Below are 19,942 nucleotides of genomic sequence, written 5' to 3' on the forward strand. Positions count from 1 at the left end.
GCATGTAATTTCTTCTTGGAGTGTTTGTTCATGTGCATTCCAATCAGGTGATTCCTATGCCCCAACAAGAGGCAGGGTCAGAGCTCTGCACTGACTAGAGTGCTACTTGCCAAATGCTGCATCATCCCTAGAGCAATGAGTGAGCACATAATGGACTGTAAACATGTGAACAGATGACCATGTAGCCACTTTGCAGACTTCTTGGGTGGAAATCTGTTTCAGGAAAGCTACTGAGGATGACTGCGCTGCGAGCAGGGGAAGGAGCATCCCCACTAGGTTATAGCACCAGTCCCTGAGGCATGAAACTATCCCTGAAGAAATGCATTGGGCTATCACAGCTTGGCTCTTCATTCTGTCTGCTATGACTACAAACAATTGGGTCAACTTCCTGAACAGCTTTGTTCTTACAAGGTAAAACACCAAAGCCTGTCTTGCATCCAGAGAACGGAGTCTCTGCTCACAAGAGGTAACATGCAGTTTGGGATAAAAAACCAGTAAGACAATCTTGTGATTCGTATGGAAGGTGGAAACCACTTTGGGCAGGAAACCAGGGTGGGGTCAGTGCTGCACCTTGTCTTTATAGAACACAGTATAAGGGGGCTCTGACGTGAGGGCCTTAATCTCAGAGGGTATGTCTATACTACAGCGCTAATTCGAACTAACTTAGTTCGAATTAGTTAATTTGAACTAAGCTAATTCGAACTAACGGATCCAGACTAAAAAACTAGTTCGAATTAGCGTTTTGCTAATTCGAACTAGCATGTTCACACAGAGTGGACCCTGAACCGGGGTTAAGGATGGCCAGAAGCAGTGCCGGCAGGGCATCAGATGAGGACTTAGAGCGTGGAGCTGCTGTCTCAGGCTAGCCGAGAGCTGTGCTTAAAGGGACCTGACCCCCACCCCGGACAGACAGTTCTCAGGGGTGCCCCACTTGCAAAGCAGTCCTGGCTTGGATTGCCCGGAGCACCCACACTGGGCACATCACAGCACTCGGCCATCAGACCGGCTGCACTTGCCGCAGGCTGCCATCTGGGGAGAGGGGGCAATTGGGGGGCTGCAGGAGAGGTTCCACCCCCAGAAGCCCACAAAGCCAGCCCAGTCCTCCCCATCGGGGGCTCGTACCCCATTCCTCCCTCACCTCCTTCCACTTACCCCACCCTAGCCCCCCTTCCTGATGTACAAAATAAAGGACAATTGTGTTCAAAAATAGAATCTCTCTTTATTGAACAAAACTGGGGGAGACTGGGAAAAGGAGGTGGGAGAGGGGAAGAGAGATGGTGGGAGAGGGGAGGGCAACTAAAATGATGAGGGGTTTGGAACAGGTCCCATATGAAGAGAGGCTAAAGAGACTGGGACTTTTCAGCTTAGAAAAGAGGTGATGGAGGGGGGATATGATAGAGGTCTATAAAAGCACGAGTGGGGTGGAGAGGGTGCATACAGAAAAGTTCTTCATTAGTTCCCATACTAGAAGGACTAGAGGGCAAGGAAAGGAATGGGTAGCAGGCTTCAAACTAATAACAGAAAGTTCTTCACAAAGCAAAGAGTCAACCTGTGGAACTCCTTGCTGCAGGAGGCTGTAAAGGCTAGAACTAGAACAGAGTTTAAAGAGAAGTGAGATAAAGTCATGGAGGTTGGGTCCATGGAGTGGTATTAGCCAGTGGGGTAGGAGTGGTGTCCCTGCCTGAAGTTTGTGGAAGGCTAGAGAGGGATGGCATGAGACAAATGGCTTGGTCACTGTCTTTGGTCCATCCCCTCCAGGGTCCCTAGGGTTGGCCGCTGTCGGCAGACAGGCTACTGGGCTAGATGGACCTTTGGTCTGACCCAGTACGGCCATTCTAAGCTCAGGGCTCAGGGTCGGGGGTCTCAGTGGACCACCTTGATTTTCATGCAAACCTGCTCCTGGGTGGCCAGGCTGGCAGCTCTCCTGCCCTAGACGGCCGCTTTCCTGTGCCTAGTGCGGAGGTCGTGGACGAGGTCCACGATGTCTGCACTGGACCAGGCGGGTGCCTGCCTCTTGCGGTCCTGGGCAAGCTCCCGGGAGCCGCCAGCCTGGTCCCGGGAAGAGGGAGAGGGCTGGGGGGCATCAGGTGGCTGGCTCGAGCCATGCCAGGTGCAGGGTCTGCTAGCTGGGTGCTGGCAGGCTTGCACCTGGCACGGGCACCGTAGCCAGCCCGTGCCCCTTTAAGGGCTCCGGGGCCGGGAGGGGGGCAATAGAGTTTCCCTGGTGTTGGCCAGAGTGGCCACCAGGGAAAGCTGGGGAGGGCTAGCCTCCCACTAGTTCGAATTGAGGGGCTACACAGCCCTTAATTCGAACTAGTAAGTTCGAACTAGGCTTAGTCCTCGTACAATGAGGTTTACCTAGTTCGAACTAAGCGCTCCGCTAGTTCGAATTAAGTTCGAACTAGCGGAGCGCTAGTGTAGTGCCTATCAAAGTTAATTCGAACTAAAGTCCGTTAGTTCGAATTAACTTTGTAGTGTAGACATACCCAGAGACCCTCCTAGCAGAAGATATAGCTACTAGAAATGCTAGAGCCTGGGCTGAGGCTCTGGAACGAGCAGAAACACGGGCACTACCAATTGTGCTGAGTTGCAAAGAGATCTATCTGGGGAGACCCTCATCTCTGTAAGAGTGACTGGACGATCCCTGGATGGAAGATCCACTCATGAGAATGAAAGGAGCACCTGAGAGTATCCACTAATTGTTCTGTGCCCCTGGGAGATATTCTGCTTGAACGTGAATCAACTAGTCTACACAGAAGGCCCATAACCTGAGGGCTTCCAGACACAGGGGAGAGGAGCATGCACCCCCCGTTTGTTTATATAGTACATTGTGGTTGTATTGTCTGTTAACATGAGACCGCAGAGGCCCAAGAGGTGGAATCTGAATATATGGCATGCCAGGTAGACTGCTCTGAGCTCTCTGATGCTTTGTGCAAAGCTTGGTCCACCACAGACCTTGAGTTCTCATATCCCATAAATGACCACCCCACCCCAGGTCTTAGGCATCTGTCATCAGAGTCAGCGAGGGGCTGCAAAGGGTACACCTGAATATACTTGTCCTCAGTCAAGCCACCAAAGGAGGGAGTCCAACATGGTCAACATTAGAGTTAGTAGCCGGTCCAGTCTGTCCCTGGATGGTCGGTAGGTGGATGCTAACCAAAGCTGTAGAGATCTTAGTCTGAGTCATGCAAAGCATACTGTGTACATCCATGTTACCATGTACCCGAGAAGCTTGAGGCAATTTCTGGCCATGGTTGTGGGAAACTGTTGTAGGCCATGGATGATCTCACACATGGTCTGAAAACATTCTAGCAAGAGATATTCCCTCACCCATATGAGTCTAGTACTGCTCCTATAAACCTCTATCTTCTGAACTGGGGAGAGTGTAGATTAAGATTAATTGAACAGGAGGTTAGTTCATTGAATGTGTCTCTGATTAGTGTCACGTGAGTCTGTACTGAGCCTCTGGAGCGGCTCTTGATGAGCCAGTCATCCAGGCAGAGAAACTCCTGAATGTGATGCCTGCATAGGAAAGCTGCCACCACAGCCATATACTTTGTGAAGACCAGAGGTGCTGAAGAAAGGCCAAACTGGTAGTTTCAATTGCCTATTATAACTCTTAGGTACTTCCTATAGATTGTCAATTTGCCAATGCAGAAGTACTCATCCCTCGTGTCGAGGGTGGCGTACCAGTCTTTTGGATTGAGAGAGTGGACAATAGATGCCCAGGAAACCGTGCAAAATTTGTGCTTTAAGAACCTGTTGAGTTCATGTAGGTCCAGTATGGGCTGAATCCTTGGCTTTTAGAATTAGGAAGCAGTAGGAGTGATATAAACCCCCACCGCTCTTAGTTCCAGAGGAACCTCCTCTACTGCTCCTAGAGACAGAAGCATGTGTACCTCCTGAAGCAGAAGCTGCTCGTGAGAAGGGTCCCTAAAGAGAGACAGGGAGGGAGGAAATTGAATACAAAATCCCATTCTTATTGTATGCAGCACCCAATGATCTGTGGTGATACAGGTCCATGCATGGTAAAAACAGGATAACCCAAATGAAAAACACAAAGCAGGGAGGATCCATCATATTGACTATATGGTGCCCCCAACCAGTGTTCCCTCTAATCTACGTGGCAGCTTAGCTCCCAAGATGTTCAGCCCCTCCCAAGCAGAGGCTTGGGGCTCCGTGCCAAGAGCTGACTGATTAGGCAGGGCTGATTAATCACCTGTGAAGTTGTGCTTCCACAGAGCTTAGAGGTAACACTGACCCCAAGCACAGCTTCAAAACTGCTAATATTACCGGGGTAGGTTTTGATTGGCATGAGCTCTGGCCCCTCTGCTGGAGCTGATACCAGTGACCATTCCTGTTTCTCCTCCTGGATCCATCCCTGGAGTGCTGTCCTTGACTTCTACTCTGGCTCTGATAAAAAGCCAAAAGGGTCCAAAAGGGCAACTGTGGAAGAGCCTGCCACTGAGGGGGCCCCAGTGCTGTTTGTCAGTGCCATTCTATATTAGAGGTCAACGCACAGCTCCTGCTTCACCTCAGTCTTCCAGAGTCTGACTCAGGCTCCGAGGTGCCCGCACAGGACAACCACAGAGGAGAAAACTTCTTGGCAACAACTCCAGATGGAAAGTCACACTGGTCTGGTCAGCCTGCAACGCCAGGGAGCATGGTGCCGGGGAAGGAGAGCGCCGAGACATTATAGCTGGCTTGCCCCTAGACCACGGGTGGACAACAATTTTCACAGGGTGGCCACTTAATGAATTTTGGTATGTGGTCACAGGCCAGCTTCATCCCAGAATGGATGGGGCTTGGGGCATAAGGGGCAGGACTAGGGACTAGCCTCCCACAAGAGTTGTCCAGGGCCGGAGGCTTTGAATTAAAAAACAGCAAAGGGCTTGTGGCTCCCAGACCTGCCGCTACCAGGTTGCCTGGAAACCACCTGGGATTGCTGTAGCTATTTAAAGGGCTTCTAGCTCCAGTCCCGGGGTAGCACTGCAACTAGGAGTTAGGAGCCATTTAAATAAGATCGAAATCTGGTGACATGGGCAGCAGGATATAAATAGAAAGTGGCCAGATGCAATCTGTGGACCACATCCAAGAGTTAGGAGGGCCAGATCTGGCCTCTGAGCCGCATCTTGCCCGGCCCTGCCCTAGACGGTGCCTTTGACGGGGCCAGCACAGGCGACAGGAAGGTGCCATAGAGTAAAGGAAATCCTGAGCAGCCTGGAAGGCTTCGGGAGTGAAAGGCAAACAAATGTCTCTAGGTGCCTGAGCTGGAGAACAAGACGGAGACAGTGCTTGGCCTTCTCAGCAGCACTGGGAGGCAGAGCAGAAGTCTGGTGGCGTGACTTGGGTCTCAACTTTGGCCTATCTTTTGCAGGGGACTTCACCCTTTCCGACCTCCTCTTCTTAGGCTGCGCTGCTGCTAATTGGAACTAGTGCCTAAGATGAGAGACACTCAAAGAACCCATAAATGTGAAGAGCTTTTAGTTGGGCCTGTTCGTGCACTGATGGTGCTGGTGCGCTTCAGACAGATGATATAGCACTAAGTGCCAACTCTGCTGGCGTGCAGTCTGGATGAGGTCTAAGCCACTTCCACTAACAGGACCTTCAAATGCCGATCCCTGTCTTAACGTATGGGGCTTGAAGGGTGTCGATACTTCGGATACCCTTCTCTCAAACACTTCAAACAAGAAGTGCAAGGGTCATTTTTAGGCATATGCTTGCCACCAGATCCACAGCCAGACATGCTGTGATGCCAAAGGCACATGGGAGGAAGAAAACCTACCACTTTATTATTAAACAAAATTAACTAACTAAAACAACAACAACTGTATGAACTAAGAAAAGAAGAAACAAGCTGCTGTGCTTGGTAACAAGAGCAACAGGGAGTTCGAGCTAACAGTCACTGACAGAAAGAAACAGCTATAATGGGCGCCATCTCAAAGCCACTCCAGGGGGCGCCCAGGCTTCTTACAACTAGCTGCTGGGGGGGGGGGGGGGGGAAATCTTCCAGTTAACATACATGCGCATGCACAGACATCTAACTGGAATGCACATGAACAAACACTCGAAGAAGAATCTCAGTGATTTCAACAGTAACAGTGTAACTAACGGTAACAGTATGACTAAGGTAAGAAGGATTTGGCCCAAAAGCATTAATCTATGCAGAACAAATTATTGCTTCCCGGACAGCATCAAAACACAGACAACACACAAGGCAGCACCATGGAAATTCAAGCTCAGTTCCCGAAAAGATTCTTCATTCTTAATACAAACATAAAATGTTACTTTTCAGCATCTCTAAACTAGGAATGTTAAATTGTGGTTAATTGACTAGTCGAGTAGTGGATGGAATTTTTATCGACTAGTCAATAGGCACTTCTGCATTCCGCTGGGGCTCTTGTACATTTCAAAGGAGGAATTTGGAATTCCGCATTCAGCCCGGGGCCAGTGAGAAGTCGCGCTGAATCCAAGCTGCATGCGGGTGCCTGCTCTGAAATGTACAAGAGTCCCCAGCAGTGGCTCTTGTGCATTTCAAAGCCATGGAGCCCAAGGTCAGCGAGAGACTCCCCAGCTGATCCCGGTTCTGTGCAGCATTTCAGCGGAACCTAGGATCATCTAGGGCAGTGGTCCCCAACCTTTCAAGGTTGTCGGGCGCCAGGGGGCATGGCCGTTCGCCGGGCGCCAAGGGGCGGGGACACTTGCGCCCCGGGGGCAGCCCCCCCCATAGCTGCATGCCTGGGGGCGGCCCCCCCCCCATAGCTGCATGCCTGGGGCCGGCGCTCCCCCTGCCAAGCGCCAAGCGCCCGGCGCTTCCCCCACCATGCGCCCGGTGCCAGGCCAGCCCCGAGCACCTGGCGGGCGCATGGAAATGCCCCCGCGGGCGCCATGGCGCCCGCGGGCACCGTGTTGGGGACCACGGATCTAGGGACTCCCCACTTAACCCCCGGTTCTGGGGAAATTCTTTGTGGAGCCCGGGATCATCTGCGGAGTCCCCAACTGACCCCGGGCTCCACAGCTGCCACTTTGAAACATGGAGGCTCGGCTGTGTGGTGCTTCCACTTTGAAACACCAAGGCGGCAGCCTTGACCCGTTCCGCACAGCACTTCCAATAAGCAAACTATTTAACATCCCTACTCTAAACCCCTCCTTTTCACTCCCAACCCACCACCAACATCATTGCCCCCATCTCTCACACAGCCCCTCCATGACTGCAACCTTTGTTCATCTGACCTCTCTGCCCATCACCTCATTCCCCTTCAATCCATCGATAAGTCTACAGCCAAAGTTTCAGCCTATCCCCCTCTTTGAATGCCTTCACTGGCTTCCCCTCCCCACCTGTATCAAGCCTAATCCAACCGTGTATTCCCTTCTCTGTATCCTAAAGCCTGGAGCTGGGTGCTGTACCCCCTCCTGCACAGGGCCCAGGGAGGCTGCCCCAGACTACTGTATAGACGGGATGGCTCTGCACACACCTCCCCTGGGCAAAAGGGAATTGCCAGCAGAGGAGCCACTCTGGTGGCGGCAGTTAGGGATGATCATTATTGGGCATTTGTGTAAACGTGTCACCACTTGAAATGTTAGCAGTTACACGTTTACACGCAGAGAGGGGTAGGCGGGAACCAGTACTTGTGAGGAGCCAGCTTTTAAAGAGGCAGCAGCGCAGGGGGCAGGGCTCTGCGGGAGCAGATACACACAGGGAGCTTGAAAGCTATTTCCCGTGTGTACCAGCACTCACCTGTCTCTCCAACCCTCCTACTGCTGCCTCTCAATCAGAGGCAACAGCGTGGGGGGTGGACAGCTGGCTCTGCAGAAGCTGGTGATTGTGGGTAGCCTACTTCTGAGCTGCTCCCTGCAAGCATCGGCTCCTGCCTCTGTGAGAGGGGGGAGGGGAAGCCAACTCCAAAGAGCTAGCATGCATGGGGAGCCAGCTCTCCATGCCTGTCGGCTCCCACCTGACCCTCCCTTGCACTACTGTTTCTGTGGGAGGCAGCAGGGGGTGGGCAGGAGGCTCCATGGAGCTTGCATGCACCTGCCGCCCCCCCCCCCACGTTACTGCATTTGTGGGAGGTACAGAGGGCAGGTGACTCCGTGGGAGCTGGCATGTGTAGGAAGCTGACTTAAAAGCCAGCTCACCACACGTATCAGCTCCCGCCTCTCCCCACGCTGCCTCTGATACAGAAGCAGCAAGGAGGGGTGGGGGTGCGGGTAGTCAATAGGATTAACTGATAAACCCAGTTTATTGATTAACTGTGTAGTCCACTACACACTGACCTCTCTAGTAGTGCCAGCGACTCTGGGGCATTTTTAATCACCGGGAGGCAGCAGGTGGAGCAGGGGAATGTGCACAGAGACCCCCAATATCTCTGGATCTGCAGCCTGAGGGAAATGCCCACTAGAAGGACTGGAGGACTGACACTGGCCCTACAGTAAACTGAGTTTGAAATCCCCATATAAGTGATGGTAAACATCCCAATTACCAGAAAATAGCCCTCCAGCATTGGCCTGAAATCTCCAGACATTAAAAGTCAATCTTTAATTAAAAATTGCCATTGATGAAATCTTCAGAAATATGTCAAATCAAAATTGGCAACCCAGTGTGCAACATGGAGCAATCTTGAGGGATACAGAAATGGCTATGCTTCTGGCTACCTGGGCATCTCCTGGGATGGTGTCAAAATAAGTGGCGGCTACTTGAGGCTGCTCTTTGGCCTCGACTAGATGTGGTGAAATTGCTTGCCCCTGTGGTATCCACTGCTTCCCTACTCTGGGTTGGGGGTACAGCTGCTACTTGCCATCAGGTGGGGCAATAGTCTGGCACTGGACTCCTGGCCAGTAGCTGGGTACAGCGGCGAATATAGGGCAGGGTGAGCGGGGTGGCTACCCCAGGCCCCGCACTCAGGTGGACTGGCCCAGCGCGATACCGCACTTTAAATTCCCTGGTGCCGCGCACCGCATGGTGGAGGAGCGCATGCGCAGCACGCTGAAACACCGTGCACCACAGGTGAGAGAGGAGACGCCCGGTGAGAGGGGCCCCGCGAAACTGTGCTGCCCTGGGTCCTGCAAAACTCTCATCCACCCCTGGCTGGGTGCACAAATTTGGCTCCTCCATACTCACTGGAGGACCTTTGACCCCACATGCTGTTTTTTGGCTGAGGGGAAGGACAGCCTCTAGCCCTTGCTTTTCCTGCTGCTCACTGACTATAGAGGTGCTGTGGTCCCAGCTTCGCCAGCCATACTCCTAGTTACTGCTTACGACCACTTGGCCAGAGAGCAATGGCTACTTTGAACAGCTCCAAGTGTATGACCATTGCTGGTTTGAGGAACTGTGCACTAGAACAGGCTACATTTCTTTGCATAAATTCCTCCTGGCAGGGTTGCCTACAGGACTCTAACTGCAGATATTCTTGTTAGAGCAGCCTAGAGTGTCTTCTCAGCTCTCCAGATCAGGAGAGGTGAGATCCCAGGCAGGAGCGGCTCAGAAAGCAGGCAAATCCAGGAACGTCCCAGCCACATCAGGAGCTTGGACAGAGTGGGCCTGCTTAAAGAGAACGCAATTTTATTTGAGGAAAAATCCAGAACAGTAAGTTTAGCAAGCGTCAGTGGGACTGTAAATGGATTATCTAAAAATAAAGGTGGGGCAAAAGTGAGACATTTGAGTCACTGTACGTGCTATAGAAATTTAGGACATGATTCATTCACCAAAAAAAAAGGAAAAAAGAAAACCTCTTCATGCTATTTTCCAGGGGATTCATGAATAATTTATGTAGAACAAGAGTGGGTTGCAATTTCCCCACAGTGCTTCTGCATAAATTACACTGGCTTCTAATTCATGATAGTTCTGCTTTTGCTGCACGTAAGTGACAATCTCTCATTTATAGATCAGAGAATGGAACCCGCTGCAGAAAGACAGCTGGAGCATTTGAGGGTGAAAAAGTTGCAGAAAAGGGGGATTAACACTACAGTCCTGCAGCAAAAGTAAATATTTGTCATAGAATCATACTATCCGAGGGCTGGAAGAGACCTCAGGAGGTCATTGAGTTTGTATTTAATAACATTTTACCCTGTGGTTCAGCTTTTTTAAAGCCACAGGTTGGCAATGGGACATGGGGCCTTTTGTGGGACTGGTACAAATCTCACACAGAGAAGCCTCTGAGGATATGGTTATAGTGAAATTCAGACTACTTGGGATTTGGTGTTGAGGGCAGTGGACTGTTCAGTAACTTGTTGCCTAAAAATCCTTACGCCCATTAGGGATGTTAAATTTAGTTTAATCAACTAATTGACTAGTTGATAGATTTTCCATCGACTAGTCGATTAGTCAATAAGCCAGGGAGCCACAGCAGGAGCTAACCCTGCTGCGGCTCTACCTTTTAAATATATTAAAAGCCAGCAGGCCTGTAATACATTTAAAAGGCTGAAGCGCAGCAAGAGGGACCCTGCGTGAGCTAGGACAGCTGATTCCTGGCTTGCACCGGGTCTGCCCGTGCTGCAATCACGCCTTTTTCTGAAAGAGCTCTTTCGGAAAAAGGCTTCTTCCTCACAGAAATGTCAGAAAACCCCCTCAGTTCTTTCGATTTTTTTTTTTTCGAAAGAGCGTGATTGCAGTGTGGACAGACTTGAAGTTTTTTCGGAAAAAAAGTCAGTTCCCCCCCCCCCAAAAAAAAATCTGTAGTGTAGACATACCCAGAGTCCAACACTCACTGCAGCCCATCTTGGAGTCGGGATGCCACAAGCTTCTCCACACCCACCTCATTGCCCCCAATTCTAGGCAGCCTGCTCCCCCGAGCCCAGCCCAGCACTGGGAGAGAGTCCAGTCTCTCCTCCGCGGGTGCAGGTCAGGTGGGGCTGCTGTGCTGTGAGACTCTACCTTTCCTCTCCCAGCCACCGCGGCCCTTGACTCCTTCATGTGCAGCCACACAAGCATGCACACAAGCATGCACAGGGAGCCATGCTGAGAGCTGTCACGTTATTGGATTTTAAAGTGAACAGACAGATCATTGCTGCACCCACTGTTGGCATTTGCCCCAGGTTCTGTACAAAGTGAGCCATGTGAGGTGTCAAACAAAAGCTTATGCTCTATTGATTCTATGCATGCTACTCAGTACTTGTAGGATTTTTGTATGTGAAGTTATGAATATGGGCTCTGTACGTATACTGTAAATGTTCTCTGTCTGGGAAGGAGCAATGGGCCTGGATTGTCTATTGTGAGGAAGGACTGTTCAGTGAATGGCTGTGCTAACCAGCACTGCTCCATGGACAATGGCTCTCGGGAGTGGCCAATACAGACCTGAAGAATGCATCTGGAAGCCTGCAGACCAGCTAGTGCCTCATGACTACTGGCCCGGGAAACACAGATAGGTCACTTGATCACAGGGGTAGATGACCGTTTTGCAGGGCCCCGGGCAGCATAACTCTGTGGGGCCCCCCTTTGCCACAGCGCATGCGCGGGGCTTTTTTAAGCGCGGGGCCCGGGGCGGCCGCCCCGTTCGCCCTGCCCTATATCCGCCCCTGCTCGATCATGTGGGAGACATGAGGAATATAAAAATCCCATGAGGCTGTATCCATCTGGTCTTCAATCTTGCTCCTGCTCCCAGGTGTAGCCTTGTTAGGGACAGAGAACCGGGAAGGATTGCTGACCCATCGTAATACAGGATGTACACCAGAGACTTCTAAGCTAGCAGTTTGTAACATCTCTACTAAAAGCCTGCATCGAGAACTTGGCGACTGATGTATGTAATGTATTTTCCTTAATCTTACTCTCAACCTTTTCTTTCTTCTATTAATAAACCTTTAGATTTTAGATTCTAAAGGATTGGTTCAGCGTGCTCTTGTGGGTAAGATCTAAAGTGTAAATTGACCAGGGATTGTGGCTGATTCTTTGGGACCACGAAAATGTGTTCGGAGTTGGTCAGATCGAGTTTTACAACCTCTCACCTGTGTGTAAGGCCGTGGTCCCCAACACGGTGCCCGCGGGCGCCATGGTGCCCGCGGAGGCATTTCCATGCGCCCGCCAGGTGCTCGGGGCTGGCCTGGCACCAGGCGCATGGCGGGGGGAGAGCCGGCCCCGGGCGCGCGGCGCATGGCGGGGGGAGCGCCAGCCCCGGGCGCGCGGCGCATGGCGGGGGAGCCGCCCCCTGGCGCCCGGTGGGCAAACGGCCCCGCCCCCTGGCGCCCGGCGGGCAAACGGCCCCGCCCCCTGGCGCCCGACAACCTTGAAAGGTTGGGGACCACTGGTGTAAGGCCTGGGGCTGACTGTAGCACAGGGAGAGCTGGAGTGTCTGAGGGGTTTTGCTCGTGAGGCTTCCTGCTGGCCACATTGGCCGCTGAAGCGCTCTGACTGGTTTGTGGCATATTTTGGGAAAGGTCTCCAGTCAAGGGCTGTAGTAGCCCTGATTTTGAGCAATTCACTGAGCTGTCACCCTCAGCGATGCCCAGCCCCAGCCCGATCCATACAAGAGCACATTCAAGTTTAAGGATCTTTACTTTGTGTATTTTGAACATGTGATGTTGACATATTGTGTTTAATGGTTATAAAGCTTTAACTTTTTAAATTTCAGCATCTACTCTCAATAAATTATTGTCTGAGCTCTAATTTCCCACAACTGTGAACATTTAGAATGATAAAACTTTAAAAAAAAAAAAAAAAAAAAAAAAAGCTTTCACCCCCTAATTTCATGCAACTGTGACAATTTAAATGGCTTAAAGAAAAGGTGAAAAAAATCTTTAAAATAAATATTGATATTATCCATCAGAACTATGACAAAGAAAAATCAAATTCTTTCAGACTTTACATAATGGAAAATTCACAGCTAAACTGTGCAGAGTCCTTAACAATGAAAATGGATTTTCTGAAGAATCTGCTTTTATTGGTTGTCATTTTCAGACCTGTATATATAGTCCAAATAATGATCAACAACTTGGTTGGTAAACAGGTAAATCTAAGCACCTGCTCAAGTCAGAATTGCTAGGGACTTTCACTTCACATACACCCCTTACCATTAGGTCTTATCACACATAGTCAAGAAAGCAGAACACCAGAAGTCAAAAGAGCAGGCAATGCAATATTTATTGGGATTAGTGTCGAACAACCATGTCCATATCTCGGAAGCCGCAGAAGCTTTTTCCAGTGTTTGTATTCTTTAGTAGATATACATACATGTAGTGCATGTCCTTGGTCCCACACCTTACAATCTATGGTCATGTTCCATTTGGAGGATGGAGAGTCTGGGGGCTTCTATGCTGCCTCTTCTATATCCCATGGGAAGGGTAAGGAGTGAGGTTGGATTCCAGTCAATGGCATTAATTTCTTTGGATTATAGTGTTTCTTATGCCTCCCCCACCACATTCCTTCTTGCCCGCCCCACCTAGGTGCTTGATCTTATATTGGGAAAGGAGCTGAGGTAGCATCCTTCAAGTATATACTTGTATATTAAACTAACTGTCCAGCATTAGTTTAGTTTTGTTTCTTTTCACATTAGGCTAAGAAACTCATCTGACTGGACAGAAGCAACGCACAATTTTTCCACTGTTCACACATATTAGAAAGGCTATAAAAAAAATCAAACCCAGAGTGTTCTCTCAGCAAAACAAGAAGGCCTATATAGTAGGGATGTGAAAGATTAACCAGTTAGCATCACCCTAAATAGATAATGCTTACCTGTCCTGGTTAACTGGTAAGGGCTAGAGCAGCTCCCCTCCTGCTGAGGGAAAGAGGCTGCTTGAGCCCCACAGCGGGTACGGGCACAGAGCAGGTAGGGGTTGCTCTGTTGGAGTAGCATCTGTCCACAGAGTCTGGGTGCCCTACAGGACTGGAGCAGCCTGAGACCATGGAGAGGCTGGGCCTGCCTCAGACAGAGGCTGCTCCATTGGGGAACTAGGAGCCTACTACAGCCCCAGCACAGGGGATGTGCACCCCATGGTCTGGGGGCTGCTCCAGCCTCGCTGGGGTGGTGCCCAGCACGGATCCCACTAATTGGTTAACTGGTTAAACACTAGGGGAACTGGGATTGTACATCTCTACTATACTAACAAGAAATACAGGTTGCATCTCCCAAAACTGGCACTTTGTGATCTAGGAACATCCACAGTCCTGCTTGACTGTGGATGTTCCTGGACCAGAGAGCCTTGTGCAGGGGTGGGCAATAAAAACAAAACAAAAAAAACCAACACCACAGCACCCCACCAAGGTACTTCCTGGCAGGCCACCACCATGTTTACCTGTGACTCTGCAGTATCACACATCGCAGCTCTCATTGGCCACAGATCGCTGTTCGTGGCCAATGGGAGTGGCAAGAAGCAGCGCAGACCAGGACACCGTTTCAGCAATACATATGCAACTAGAAAAGGTCCTTGCAGACAATGACAGGCCAGAAATTGAGGGGAGACAAGGTTATGCTCAAAAAGGCATATTCCAGAAAAACGATGTGTCATATGAAGTAGTTTAGCCATTTGCCTATAGCTAATAGGCAACAAAAATCCATTAATGTCACAATCCAAAGTAAAGAAGTTTAGAAAGGAAGCAAAAAAGAACCAATTGGCAATGACAGAGAACCTTGGATCAAAAAAGTTATTTCTGAAACATGAAAGAATAACAGTCTCAATGTAACACTGAAACACCTGGCTATAAGTTATACAAGCAGTAGAAGTGGGGGAGCAGCAGTGTCTAAAAAGTCCATGGAATCTAATGAGATGGTGTTTAAAAATAGTGAAAAGAACAAGTGTGGTAGTCATCTCAAACTGTAAGAATACAAATTTTCTAGTAGATATGTACAACCAGTCTCCAGGGTAGGGATGGAATACTGAGTAGCCATTTAGAGAGAGAAAAAGAGGCAATGAAATCAAATAAACCAGTAATAATGAATATCTTCAACTACCCACCTATATATTGGCCCTATCTCGTACTGGGCAAGGTTTAGAGATGCCATTTCTCAATGCTTTAAACAGTTGCTTTTTGAGAGAACTAGTTCAAGTCAGCAAACAGAAAGGCCACTCTCATCACTGTCCCACATAACACACAGGACTTGGTTTACACAGTAAAAGGAACTGTCATTTAGTTCACTGTCCTGTCTGAAGTGACCACTAACATGTTCTTAAGAGGATGATAAGGATGTTAAATATGACTAATTGAATAGGGCTGTTGCTAGGCTTGAGGCAAAAATGCAGTGTGGAGCCCAGGATCAGCTGGAAACTCCAGCTGATCCGGGCTCCATGCAGCGCTGCCGCTTTGAAATGCCATGTGCAACCTGGGGACACCCCAACTGGCCCCGGGCTGCACAGCAGCATTTCAAAGCGGCAGCGCCACGTGGCACCTGGGGTCTGGCCCCAGGCTTCAAGTGGTGCTGCCACTTTGAAGTACCCCCTCCCGTTGCTGTCTCTTTCTGATAGAGGCAGCAAGGGGGGGGGGGGGAGCAAGTAGTTGACTAGCATGTCGACTATGTGATAAGCATTTGCATATCGGACAGTCTATTAGTCCTTCACATCCCTAGAGGAAGATGCAACCCTGAAGAAAGTGATTATGGAAAAGCCTTTCAATAGAAGTTTTCATTTACTAGCTCCTCCCTCACTCATCCAAAAGAAAGGTTAAAAAAACCCTAAAGAACAAGGGTTTATATCCCTTCTGGATATTTGTTTGCTTCTTGTAATCCTGTGGATGTTCTCATTGTCCATAACAAATATTCACCTTTTTTTGTTTTGGTGTGGCAGTGAGTGTACAGGCTGTTTCCAGAGACAAGTTGTTTCCAGATAGAATGAACATGAGAACTGAAGGGGCATGTCTACACTAGGAAATTATTTTGAAATAACTGAATTTGAAATAACTCTCAAAATAACGAAATGGAAATAGCATGTCCTCACTATGGGGAGCCTTGAAATTAGTCCGCTATTGTGGATGTGCTACCTCAACTTAGAGTCCAAGGAAGCACTGGGGAGTAATTACTTCGAATTATTTTGGGGAGTTATTTTGAAACAGCAGCAGCAGAACGTTCACGCTAAACACTATTTTGAAATAAGCGTTATGCCCCCGAGGAAATCAGGAGTACAGCTCATTATTTCAAAATTACAGGCTTGGTAGTGTGGGCACTCCACTTATTTTGGAATACAAAAGTAATTTTGACACTCCCTTGTGTAGGTCAGGGCTAGGTGTGGTCTTTTAGGCCAGGGTTGTGAGTATTGATGAGGTGACACACAACACTTGCACCTTGCTGATGCCCATATTTTTTCTGGATAGAGAACTTCAGCCCACATGATTGTCATTTCAGCATTTTTCATAAGCATTAAATTAACTTTAAAAAGCCTATGTAAGGGGGCTTTTATGTGGCGATAAATGGCCGGGTGTGCTCTTCCTAGCTATGCTTACATCATCAATCTTTTCCTTTTGAAATGTTCTCAGCTCTGCAAATCTTTTGTTTGACAGTGACTGCTGCCTACCCACTGAATACTGTAACATGTCTAAGAATAAACCTCCCTTTTCTAAGCACTCTTTTGCATTCACCAGAGACCCAAGATTGGTGCTCTGGTGCTGTAGCATGGTAGGGGGTCAAACAAAGACCATCAAATTAGCTCCGACTCTCATGCTTTTTCCAATGCATTAACCACAGTAAGAGATGAACTAGATACAAGGAGGATTATATAAGGTCCTGGAAGACATTTCCATCAGTTTGTTGTAAAGTAACTCCTCACCTACCAGATACTTAAAGCTCTGACTCTGCCTACATCTCACTTCTAGCTGCCTTGCCACCTACTCACTGGCACCCTATAATTGTCCCAATTTTAAATACTCTGTCCCCACGTCCCTGTCAAATGCTGAAGTGTCCGGAAAACCCTGCCGGACATTTCACTACTTGATGGGGACACCAGTCACTCCTCCACCCCACTGCCCCAGCACCACATGCTGCGCGGCCCCCGCCCTCCTGCCACAGGACTGCCTCCAGCATGTGGGGTGCACGGTCCGGCTACGTCGCCTCCTCCTCCTCCAGGACACTAATTGGTACAGTGGAGGCTGCTGCCGCCGATGATGGGCAGGCCCGCGCGGATCCAAGGCAAAGCCGCTCCCAGGGCTCCATGCCTTGTAGCTGCTACCTCAGCCCTGGCAGGGGCCACACAGAGCCCGGTTGGGGCGCTCCCTGTGCTGCTGCTCTCTCCCCCTCCACCGCTCTCCATCCTGCTGGCAGTGAGCCAGGTCTGGCGGGGAGGTTTGGGGTTCCTTCACCCCTCCCCCTCGTACCCTTCAAGCAGGGAGCTGGTGCTGCAACCTGGCGGCTGCGCCACAGTCCCCGCAGGTGGAGGCAGGGGCAGAGCTTCCTCCCTGTTCTCACGCCCCTAGGGGGAAGGGCAACATGCTGTCAGGAAGCTTTTCCCCCTTTATGCCCAGACTCCTGCACTCCAATTCCCCCTTACTCTCTCCCCTCCTCCTACCAAGACCCCACACCTTCAGCTTGCTCCAACAGCCTCCCTTGGTCCTGCACCCTTCCTCCTGGCCAGACACCCTATCCTCAGCCAGCTTCTGCACCCTCTCTCCCCCTTCTGCACCCCACCTCCCGCCCAGATCCTGCACCTTGTCCCTATCCCAAACACTGGCAGCCCTATCCCGCACACTGAACCCCTTATTTCTGTCCCCACCCCAGAGCCTAAAGGAGTCCATAAAATCCACTAACTCCAGAACCCCCAAAAATAAATCTGGCCTATGGGAAGCCGTGAACCTCAGTCCTCCCTGTCCCTTCCCCTCACCCTATGGGTTCAGAGCACCAGAGGACTGCAGTGTCTCAGTTGGGGGGGGCCATATCAGTGAGGGTTGGGGGGTTTTGGACAAGTTTTTTTTGCTTCTCACTTGTGTGGTCCCCAAATCATTTTTCTGTGGGTCAGTGGCCCCAACCTGAAAAAGGTTCCCCACCCCGACAAAGAAAACATTGAAACCTTTTGTGTTGAACATAAATTAATATTTTACTTTATTTAAAAGGAAGTTTGATAACTTTTTCGTGTTAGTTTAACACACAATCTGCTTAATAATTTATATTAAACCATTCTCCCTAGCTGCAGAACTAGCAAAATGGCTCGAGTGTAACTGTGTAATTAGTGGGGAGTTTTCATTGGGAACTGGTGGTCTGTGGATAGGTTTACATTGAGCCAGGCGGTTCATGGGCCAAAAAGTTTGAGAACCATTGAAATAAAACCACCCACAGCCTCTCCCTCCGAGTTAAGGCAATGCAAGTTGGATTAATGCAATTGCAGCATAGTTGCATAGGGGGGAAGGGAGTCCTATGGAGCCCAAAACCATTCCTATTGATAGAGGACAGTGGAAAGAGTTCTTAGAAGGATCACATGATACCCTTTATTTCGTGTCATGTTTCCATCTTGATGCTGGAAGTACTACTTCCAGGGGTGGCACTCCTTCTCGGTGGTGGGTGTGGCTAACGAGGTCAGGGGCATGGCTAACGTATCCCCACTTTTTATTCAGAAAATATGGTTCATCATAATTATAGACTGAAACACATAGACCAGACTGCAAACAACATTTAAAAGAAAGAAAACCATCTTGATTCCAGGATCCCAAAAGTTAAGGGTGAGCAAACTAATCCAAGTGCATGGGATCCAAGACAGCGTGGCAATCCAGCACTATTACTGGTGGACCAAGATAGAATCATTGTTCTACAAAATGATCTGTGATACAGTTTAACCAGAGGTGTGACACTTTTCCTCTCCGCTCCTGGTTTTCCTTCTCTCTGCCTCTGCACATCACATTTATCATTTGATGGCTGGCATTCTATATACTAAGGAGTGCTTGTTAGCTAGAATATATGTCACAACATGCCTAGTCCACTGTCAGTTTAAAGAGAGGAATACAAGATGTGATGTATAGAAAGGGAAAAGATGAGTTCAAAGAAATGTGTTTGAAACGTCCAGTGTTTCTGGCCAGATTTAGTTTAATTATTAGTTTAATTATGATTTCACCATGTCTCCCTCTCAGATTTCAGAGATCTCTTGGAATTAATATATCCCCAGGAGTCAGAGGGCATAACCACTATGACATTTAGGGGGTTTACTAAGAAGATAGTTAGATATAATGCTACAACAGCTGTGTTTGATATCAGACTGCAAATGGAGAATGCCCCTGGCTTTCCTGAGAGATGCAGTTTTGGGGGAAAGGAAAAGAGAAAAAGTATAACAAGAAGCTTGCTGAAGACAAACAGGAAGCAAGCGGATAAGGGAGAGAAACAGAAAGATGGAAAAGCTGCAGGAGGCAGGCTAAGGAAGTGAGGAAGCTGAAGGAAAGAAGGACAGAGGGGAAAGTGCCAGGAAGAGGATAGTTGCAGAAGAGCAAGGCAGGGACAGGAGAGGTTCTGGGAGTAAGGAGTGAGTGCAGGGCTGCAGGAGGAAGGAGGATTGAGTGTCAGGACAGTGAAGGGAAACTGCAGGAAAACTGGCAGGTGATGTCAGGAGACAAAACCGCTCTGAAGAGTGAAGTGTGAGAGCGGCATGAGAAGGAAGAGGGCCACAGGGACAGAAAAGAGTGCTACAGCAGGTGCTGATGGCTATTTGCTCTTATTTTATTGCCACTTATCTTCTCCCACAATCCCTTCCCTGCACTAGGGATATAAACGTGTAGTCCATTAACCCATAAGCAAAAGCTTATAGGTTAATGCTATAGACTATACGCATTTCCCTCCTCCCCACTTGCCAGTAAATTTTTTAGCAGGCTGGCCAGCGGCCTGGCTCAGTCCTGGCTTGCGACGGGTCCAGGACCTACCCCCTCGGCGGCTCCTCATTTAAAGCATATTAGGAGCCGGGTGGGCAGGCAGCACAGCTCAGTTCTGGTTCACACTGGGTCCGGGAGCTCAGACCACTCCCTAGACAGAGGCTGCTGCCACCCCACACCGCTGCCTCTTTATCGGAGGTAGCAACATGGGGCGACAGGCAGCCAGTCCACAAAGTGAGCTGGGTGTTT

General features: G+C 49.5%; 1 protein-coding gene across 4 annotated transcripts in view; it reads right to left on the minus strand.

The window, feature by feature from the left end:
- CACNB4 (calcium voltage-gated channel auxiliary subunit beta 4) overlaps nt 1-19,942 on the minus strand; it is a 232,607-nt gene that overhangs the window by 187,342 nt on the left and 25,323 nt on the right. The gene's annotated exons all lie outside the window — the stretch shown is intronic.

The sequence above is a fragment of the Pelodiscus sinensis genome, chromosome 7 (genome assembly GCF_052426305.1).
Source record: "Pelodiscus sinensis isolate ZL-2025 chromosome 7, ASM5242630v1, whole genome shotgun sequence".
NCBI lineage: Eukaryota > Metazoa > Chordata > Testudines > Trionychidae > Pelodiscus > Pelodiscus sinensis.